Source organism: Cicer arietinum, chromosome 4 (assembly GCF_000331145.2).
Source record: "Cicer arietinum cultivar CDC Frontier isolate Library 1 chromosome 4, Cicar.CDCFrontier_v2.0, whole genome shotgun sequence".
Classification (NCBI taxonomy): Eukaryota; Viridiplantae; Streptophyta; class Magnoliopsida; order Fabales; family Fabaceae; genus Cicer; species Cicer arietinum.
Genome location: NC_021163.2, coordinates 16,223,256 through 16,233,244, shown reverse-complemented (window position 1 = coordinate 16,233,244; position 9,989 = coordinate 16,223,256).

The window sequence follows — 9,989 nt, the reverse complement described above, 5'->3', positions numbered from 1 at the left end:
TCTTTCCCACGTTTTGATTATTGCCCGGTCAAGAAGCTTGGTCAAGTCACGTTTCCTATTTCTGAGGCACGTTCCTGGTGGCCAGCTGATGGACTTCGTGCTCTTGGATCCCCCTTTTTTCTCAGATCCAATTGCTGAACTCATCTATAAATAGAGAGCTCACCTCACTTGGAAAAGCACACCAAAAGCTCTCCATATCTGAGGCTTTTCTCACTTCTCCCCCTTATATTCTTCTTCTTCTTCTTCTTAATTTCTTGAGTAGCCTTCGTGCTATATTTGAGTGTCAATCAATCGACTGGCATACTGAGGGTGTAATTCTAGAACGATTTTCTACAGTGCAGTAGAACTCCGATACAGTGAATCTGGGCTGTTTTATCCTGGGGACTTCGTGGTTGATAGTCTGCCTTGCACAATTTTGGGCAGTGTCTCGAAACGTCTTAAAGAGAGCGACCTAGTCTACGACTCAACCCAGTAATATTTTCGGTGCCATAAATTGTTTTCAAAGGTTTTCGAATTTTAAAAACAACACATTTTTACCATTATAGAATCACTTAAGATCATAATCTAATCAAATAAATTTTTCAAATAAAATTGAAAAGGAATATCCAAAGACCTTGTCGAAAAACAAATACCAATCAATACCCCAAATAAAGCTATAAGTGGAAAAACCTCTCTAGCAAGTGGTTGTTTTACACAACTGATAAAAAGCGAAAAGGAAATAGATGTTTTGGATTTAAAACCGTGAATGAAAATTTGATAAAATCAAGTATTTGAGTGGCATTGCTTTCCTCTAGATGAAAAATTCAACTTTTTCTTTCTTTCTAGATAGACCAAATACAACCGTTTCATATTTCATGAAGTTTTTCACGTACTATTTTGCCACCAGACACCAAACCAATGAATTGATTCACATACAAATATTTGATACAGGCAACTAATGCCCAACCAACTCAACACATGTACCCACATTTCATATTTAGAACAATCAATCAACAAGTGTTGAGTAATTTCTACAAATCTAAAACCACTCACACATAGTTGATTGTCCAAATGAGAAGCACCACATGGAAGCAAGTTTTCACACATAGTTGATTGTAATAAATGTTTGTTATTAATCAATTAATTAAAATATAACCTTTTAAGAGTAAGTTATTTAAAATAGGAAAATAATATGATAAGTTTTGCAATATTTAACCTACATTGAAAATATTAGATTAAAGTATGACCTATTACCTATTAAAGGTCCAATTTTAAGGTATGTTCCAGTCTTTTTTCAAAAATATAATTTTGTAAATAAAGAAGTTAACATGAAAACAAATTTAAGTTATATTTTTTAAATAAACAAATTAACATGAAAACAAACTTAAGTATATAATTTTGTAAATAAACAAGTTTCATATCGTATTTTAATTATGTTTTAAAATAATACTTTTAAATATTTCAAACATCGATGCAAATTTAGTAGTACATTTAAATTATATAAAATATTGTTAGCAAATTTATGATTTAATACAAATAAAATATAATATAATATTATGATAATGACAGTGGTGATAAAAAATTATTTCTATTTAATTAAATACGATGGTTAGGTAGACTTCTCATTTAGACTTATCATAAACTATACGCTCCAGTCATTCAATCGAAAAATTGAACTCACGATCTTATACTTATAGATCTAACTCAATTCCTTAGTAACGAACTCACCTTTGTTGAGTCTAAAACATCAACATTATTATGCTCTTTGTATTTGACAATATACAAAACAAAAACAAAATTGTTTGTCGGTATAAAATACAAGCAAATTTTAACCGCAACCCTATTTAACGTTGGTATATTTCCTAGTTCCCTTCAATTAATTTGTATTAAATTGTTCAAAAAAGCTTTTATTCTTTCCGCAAAAAATAAAGCTGTTTTTATTCTCATCGGTCATTAGAGATAAATTTTTGTCAGAGATAAATAAATAAATATAACTTTTACGATACATTGAAAAATTAATATATTTTAATATTATCAAAATCAAATCACTAATAATTAAATGGTATATAATTTATGTACTAGAATTCTTAATTTAGTTTATTTTAATATATATTATAATAATATATACATGGACAAATAAAAAATATTATTGATTAAAAAAATAATAATACTGATACCGACTTTGTTTTTTATTGTACAATAGAACTTATCTTATATAAATGATATACTATATAAAATATGAAAAATTGCATTTATCTTTATGAGTTCTATTCAAATGATACTAACACTATTTAGTTTTGAAAAAACAATAAGTTCATGGATTTTGTATATATATATATATCCCATTTTTAGAAAAAAAATTCCTTAATTGTCCTACTTTTAAAATTATTTTTCTAAATATTATACTTTTATTTTTCAATAGGAAATCGTTCTCTGGGAAAGCGATCACCTGAAGACCAACTTTTTGAAACTCAATAGAATGTCGTTTTTCGAAAAAGCGACTTCTAACTGAGTAATTTTTTTTTTAAACTCAGTAAGAAGGTCGTTTCCTAGGAAAGCAACCTCTAACTGAGTAATATTATTAAGTTAGAAGTCGTTTCTCCAGGAAACGACCTTCTATTGAATTTCAAAAAATTGGTCTTTAGGTGGTCGCTTCTCCAGAGAACGGCCTTTTATTAAAAGAAAAAAAAATAAAGTATTTGGGAAAATAATTTTTAAAGTAGAGCAATTAAGGATTTTTTAAATCTTTTTTTTATGTCTATTCATATCATTTATTATACAACATAATTTAAGTTTTCGATTTAATTTATTAAGATACGGCCATATATTTAATATTTATAATTTTAAAATATATTATTATATATTAATTGTACAATTAGAATGTGTGTTATAATATATTTTTGATAAATGACAGATATAATTGACAAAATGACAGAAAAAAAATATTATGTATAAATGTTTTATTGAATACAAAGGAGGAGGTAAATACATTTTAAAAATTAGAGAAGGCATGAATGTTATTTAAGAAATCTCATAAGAGATAAAAGCATTTTTCCTTATAAAATATTTTTTAAAAATTGGCAAGATTGTATAGCATATTAAAATAGAAATGAACATTAAAATTGAAAATTACATTATTTCATTCTCTAAAAATAGTTATATTTCTTTCCTTTTTAATTACAATTTTTTTCCGTTTCTAAATTTTAAATGTTAGTTACTATAATATGTTATGAAAACATGTATTATTGTTAGACAAATACTAATAAATATCCGACACTTGTTAAAGAACGGCAAAAGAATTTATTTTTTTTTATTTCCTTAAAAGTCGTGCATTAATTTATCTCTTAGAAATTTAAACATTGATGTTTTGGAAAAAAAAAAAAAAGGTTTACTTTTGTGGTTTCTAAACAAATATCCTTATGATATTAGTAAGACATTTATTTTTAAATATGTTTTGGTAGTTTATTATGAGAATGGATTATTTAACGTCTTAGAGTTACTTCAAATCTTAACCATTGATTTTAATAATAATTAATGGCCATGATTAATTATTTATAAACCATATCATGAGGTTCTTCTGCTTTTTATCCTTGAAGTCCTCCCGGCTAAAACACTTTGAAAGAAAACCATTAATACAAACATGTGATGCCTTCAACCTAATAGAATTGGCTTGAAGGAGAAGAGCGAGAAAAATAATTGGTTTAATCTGCAAAATTTTAAAGAGGCCTTATTTCTTGAATCTATGTATTATATCTTCCTATCTCTCCCTTTCTAATGATCAAAGCTATGTTTAGATACCGTGTGTTTTGACTTTTGATTCATGGATATATCGAAGACAAAAACAAAAACTATTTAGATAATTAGAAGGTACCATATGTTACAGAGCACACCAAAATAACCAAGGATAAGATCAATCTCAATTTATATATATAAATAAAAAAGTAAAACTTTCAAATCCAATATCCAATATCCAATTTATATATACAAATATATAAACAAATATTATAATTTTTTAAACTAAATATAATATTTCACAAAAGAATATTTATTGTAAAAGATTAAAACATAATTGTAGTAAAACAATTAAAATATAATATTATAGAGTGTATAAAAAAAATCAATATGTATATTGATTTAGATTTACAAAGTTTTTACTTTTTATTTAATGAGCCTTATAACTTTTGGAGAGTACCATAAAAACTCATAATAATAAAATATAGAGAAACTTTATATAAGAAATTTGTGGGTTTTTCGGGTTTGAAGTAAATTTTGATAAAAAAATGTGATTGATAGCTATTACATTCCGTAATAAGATTACAACAAATATGAATTTTTGAAATTTCTTTGTTGATATTGTACCTCCTGAAGATGATATTATATACTGTAAGAGTATTGCGATATACATGTAATTTGTTAAATGAAATTATGAAGACTCAGTGCTATTAGGATTATAGTTTATTTTTGTCTTAATAGGATTATAGTGTTTAATTGACCGAAAGCAATTTTTTATTTATGGTTAAAAAATATATGTATATGAAGAATCAGTACTGTTATTTTCTTATTTATGAATTGTATTTATAATAAAAAGAAACGCTGTTTTTTTAAAATAAATTATACATATATATGGTTAAAAATAATGAGAAAAAGGACTAATGACTAATTGTGAAAATAAATGTAACACTATAAATTAATAAGAATTATTTATTTAATTATATAACTAAACAAATGTTACTTCAACCAATCAATAATTAATTACTAACTATACAATTTTGAGTTAGGTTTACAGTTAATGTAAAATTATTTATACTGACATTGCAATGTCTATAAAATTAAAATAAATATGAATTGGAGATTAATTGACTTTTATTTTATTGATCAATTAACATTTATAATTTATCATTTTCATTAAAAACTATAAAAATAAATGTTATATTTAAGATATTTATAACTATTAAATGGTAATAACAAAAAAATAGATATATTATTAATATGTCATGAACAATAATTGTGGGCATTTTACATTTTATTAGTAAAAAATTAACAATGTTTTATGTTGAACTCTAAAAATAAAATTACAACATGTATAAACCAAAACTTATCAACAGAAATAACGAAAACAATACAAATACTAATAAGTAAATTACAAAAATAACATAATATTGAGAATTTCATAACTCAAAGTGGTCTCCATCTTTTTTACTTATACAAATTTGATAGATTCCTATATATTTGATAATAAATAAATAAAATCATAATCAACATTAAAAAACTTTAATATGATAAGATTTTAAATAAATTTACCTCCGCGATTAAATACTAGCAAGAGTGAATTGTTTTACTTTGTATTACTTATCACCAATATATTGGATGTGTCAATATGAGCAACTTTATCACGTAACATCCTATAAATAAAAAATTAAATATAATTAGACTTTTTAAATTTAAAATAGTATAATTTAGACACTATTGTTATTGTTGTTGTTTTTATATTAATTTTAGAATATTTTTAAATATGTCTATTATATAACTGATCTGCTAAAATTAAGCATAAAATAATATTTTATATTAATTCACTTTATTTTGAGGGAAGTTGTTTAGTTGTTCTGATAATCAATAATTTTTTTAATTACTCTATTAAAAATAATAATTGTCTTTACAAATTGAAATTCGTGGACATGATATTATTTACAACAATAATATTATAGTTGAAGTTACACTTAAATATATTTTCAAATAAACATATGATACACCATCATTCACAGATAGAAATAAAAAACAAAAAAATTATACAACAGAATAACAATTAATGAATTAATTAAAATAGTATCAATTAATTTTAATTCCCATTTAACTCAACAAGTGAAGCGAGTAATCACATTTTCTAAATATGGTATATTTATTTTAAAAATTTGGAATGAAAAAAAATTAAATATTTCGGATAATTATTATTATGAAATATATTTTATCAAAAACATAATACTATTAATGATATAAAATTGTATTTAGTGATGTTTATAGTTCAAAAACTGAAGTAATTGAACCATATTAATAATTTTATTTAGTTATTGTAACCACATTCATAAAAAATTATTAATTTTTGAACAATTCAATACTAAATTGATTTTGAAACTAGTTTATAAATATAAATTAATTTAATATTTTGAATAAATTTAGTAAAAATTATTTTATATCAGCTTTTCGGTGAATTTTTCAAAAAAAAAAATTTGAAATTCGTTTCGATTTTTTTCAAATAAAAATAAATGTAAAAATTTAATAATAAATGTTTTGATTATTATTAAAAAATGTTTTGAAAAGTTTTTCAATTTTTTTTGCTTTTTCTATAATTTTTATATATTTTTGGGAAAAATAAATTTTTGAAAATTTTCCAAAAAATTAAAATATTTGAGATTAATTTTTTTCTAAAATTATTAAATCGGTTTTTAAATTAAATTTAGTTAATTAATTTATTTAAAATATATAATTTAATTTATAAATAAAAATAAGATTTTATTTAATTTTGACATAAAATACCATTTATGATATAAATACTGTATATATGTATATAGAATTTATGTTGAAATATATATATTTTTGAATTACTCCATACTTGATTACTTGAAGACCAAGACTCAATAACGGCGTTTCCCGTAGATATAACCAAAAGTTTTTGTTGTTGCTGTATGCAATGCAGTGTTTAGTTAGTCATCGTTGGCGGCGCAAAAAGCTGCAGTATTGTAACATGTCTTTGTCAATCTCTCACTCTGCGCGTGTAATACACCGATTGTAAAGTTACCGTCCGATTATAGTAACGGAATCAGGCTGATAGATTGGATTCACACGTAGGCAACCGAAACATAGGATTCCAAGCAGTTCCCATCTCCAATGAGATGAGGATGATATGCATGTGATACGTTCATGCTTATTTCATGTAACATGTATAATGGTACACAGCCCATGCCAGCTCATATATAAGAATATAAATAAATAAGTTAAGTCTCTACTATTGATATAGAATGTTTTTGTTTATATATAAAATTTATAGAATGCTTTTAAATTTGGTACAGGTTACGTTTTTTAACAGAATTTTTATATGGTTAAACTATTATTTTTTTATAAGATTAACAATTTACAGAAATATAATTTATATTTTACTATATATTTTACCAACACTGATTTACATTTAATACTTACTTGATATTATAATATATAAAACACTAATACCTTAATGATTTTTCTTTTCTCGTAATAATGTTGAATTATTTATTTTACATTATAAAAAAATATTTTAGAAAAAATATTTTATAAAATTACAAAGTTGAATTTTATATTTTACAAACATTAATTTCTTTTTGTTGTTCTTTCCATATACATTAATTTTATTCAACACTTTTGAATACAATTATTATACACAATAATAAAATGTATTATTTATTTTGACAAAATACTAATGAATTACTAAAATATATTTTAGAAAAATTTTTTTTTAGATTATTCAACATGATATTATTTTAAACGAGCATTTTGATGACAATAAATTTAATTTTTTGTTATGAAAATAATATATTATTTTGACTAAAAACAATAATTTTTAGATTTTTATTTATAGTGTGAGTTTTACAATTATTTTAATTGGCTACCATCTTAATTATATTATAGTGTTACTTTATAAATTATCTAAACAAATTCAGTAACAAAATTTGAGATAAAATTATTTTTAAATAACAAAATATTAAAATTAGATTTGATTTTTGAATATATTTTGTCAAACACATACTTTGGATTTGAAATAGAAAAAAATTAACTAATATATTTTAGAATAAAATATAACTGATTAGCTTATTTTCTATTTAGAGATGCCATTTAAAGTATTTTTCATTTAATACAAATTTATATATTTTAAACGACGAAATTTTATTGTATATAATTTTAATAATAACTTAATTTTTTGTTTATTAAAATTATATAAATTAATTATGATTAATAATATTTTTCTATATGAAAATTTTAATTATTTTTTTTATAATTCATTCTGGAAGAGAATAAATATATATAATATTAGTAATAATAATTTATTTTTTTTGTTATAAACAACATTATTTTCAACATACATTTTAAAAAAGTTATTCCTATAATCCCTCATTAATTGTTACATTTGTGAATTATTATCTGAATTATTTTTAAATTTTAATTATTTTTTAATTAAATAATGTAATTAATATAATATAAATTATTTCCAAATTAGGATAGTATACCAATGTTAATAAGAATAATAAAATAAAATAATTGTTATTAAGTTTTTTTATAATATCTTATTTTAAAAATATTCATTAAAGTTTTTAATTTATATAAAATAGTTTCATACGATAATTATTTTTTGATGAAATCAACATAATATATTTAATTATAATATTAGTATTTAAATTGTAGATGTCAAGTTTCAATGGGTATATATTAAATAGGGTGATAAGTACAATGAATAGTGTGAGTGATAATATTATATGTTTTACCTACTCACAAAAACTACTTTAAATGGTGTTATTATTATTTTTTGACCAGCCATAAAAAAAATAGGAAAATGACAGAGGTTTACTAGTATAAAAAAAAAAGAGAGAGGGGGGAGGGAGGGGCCACAGTCATAGTGAGAGGAATACTACAAAACAGAGAGAGAAAGTGACAGGGGAGAGAGAAAGACAGAGGGAAAAACAGAGCAGCCTCCTCCGGCTCAGTGAAAAAAACAAACGAAAGGTAAATTTCAGAAATGTCATGTTTCAATCCTCTCTCTGTGTTTTTTATTTTTTTTATCGAGAAAAACTATTTTTTTCTATTAATTTATTATTATAGACTTATAGTCTTTGTTTAATTTTTAATTTATAAAGAATAAAATAAAATTCCTGGTCTGTTGATGTTTGTATAGAGATTTGCGTCTGTGTGTGTCGTACGGGTCGGCAATTTGTGTTTGATATATTTATTGATTTGCTTCATTCTATATCACAACCTCTTTTCCAGATCGATAAAAAATATAACACTAGCAATACCCATGTTTGTTTTTTTATTTGGCTTTTATACAACATAAAATCTTGACCATAGATTTGTGATCCTTTTCTCAGTTACACTTTTTTTTGTTATCTCTTTTGCTCTATATCAGTGTGTCACTCACCATTTGATACTCTTTTCCTTCTTCTCACTGTTTTTTCGCCAAGTGAAGAGCTTGAGAGCGGAGGAAGCTTGAAGCTTTTTTGTTTGTCGGAGGAATCGCTTTTAAAGAAGACGAAGACTTGATTTTATGTCTTCTCTGTTTATTCGGGAAGTGATTGGGGCTCTGTTGAAGCTCTGGATTTTCTCTATTTCTTCTCTATTGCTCACTCTTATTGTGTCTTCTACTCTCTATATGCTCTTTTGTAATCTGAGCAATTTTTTTGTGAATCAAGCTGTTTCAATGCGATTGAGGCCAAAAAGGTTCATTATTTTCCTTATTTTTCATTCTCTATTCCTTTGAATATTTCTTTTTATGTTGTTAAATAGAGTATATATGTTTTTTGTTTTGATTATTATTTCATAGAATTTGGTTCTGATGATGTTTTTGCTTCTGTTGGTGGTTCTTCTTACAGGACTTGTTCTGGAGTAGAGTGTTTTGGTGGCTTTCATATACAAAGATTTTCTCATCTCTTTTTGTTCTTAAGAGTGGATCTGACTTGACTTGAGAGATCTTTCAAGATATTGTCTCCCTTTTTGCCTTTGATTTAGTTCTTTAATTATTTCATTTTCCCTTTTTACAAAACAAAATTCTGAGTATTCCGAGGGTTTTTGGAGGGTTTTTCTCAAACAAAAGAAAAAGAAAAATTTCACCATGGTAGAATCTCGAAAACAATCTGTCTCTAGAGCCAAACATAGGACTCACCCCTTGAAAGAGTCAAAAATTATGTCAAGAAAATTACGCATAATTTATGATGACCCTGATGCAACTGATACATCCGATGATGAATCTGACTCCAGAAAAATTAAGAGGAGCG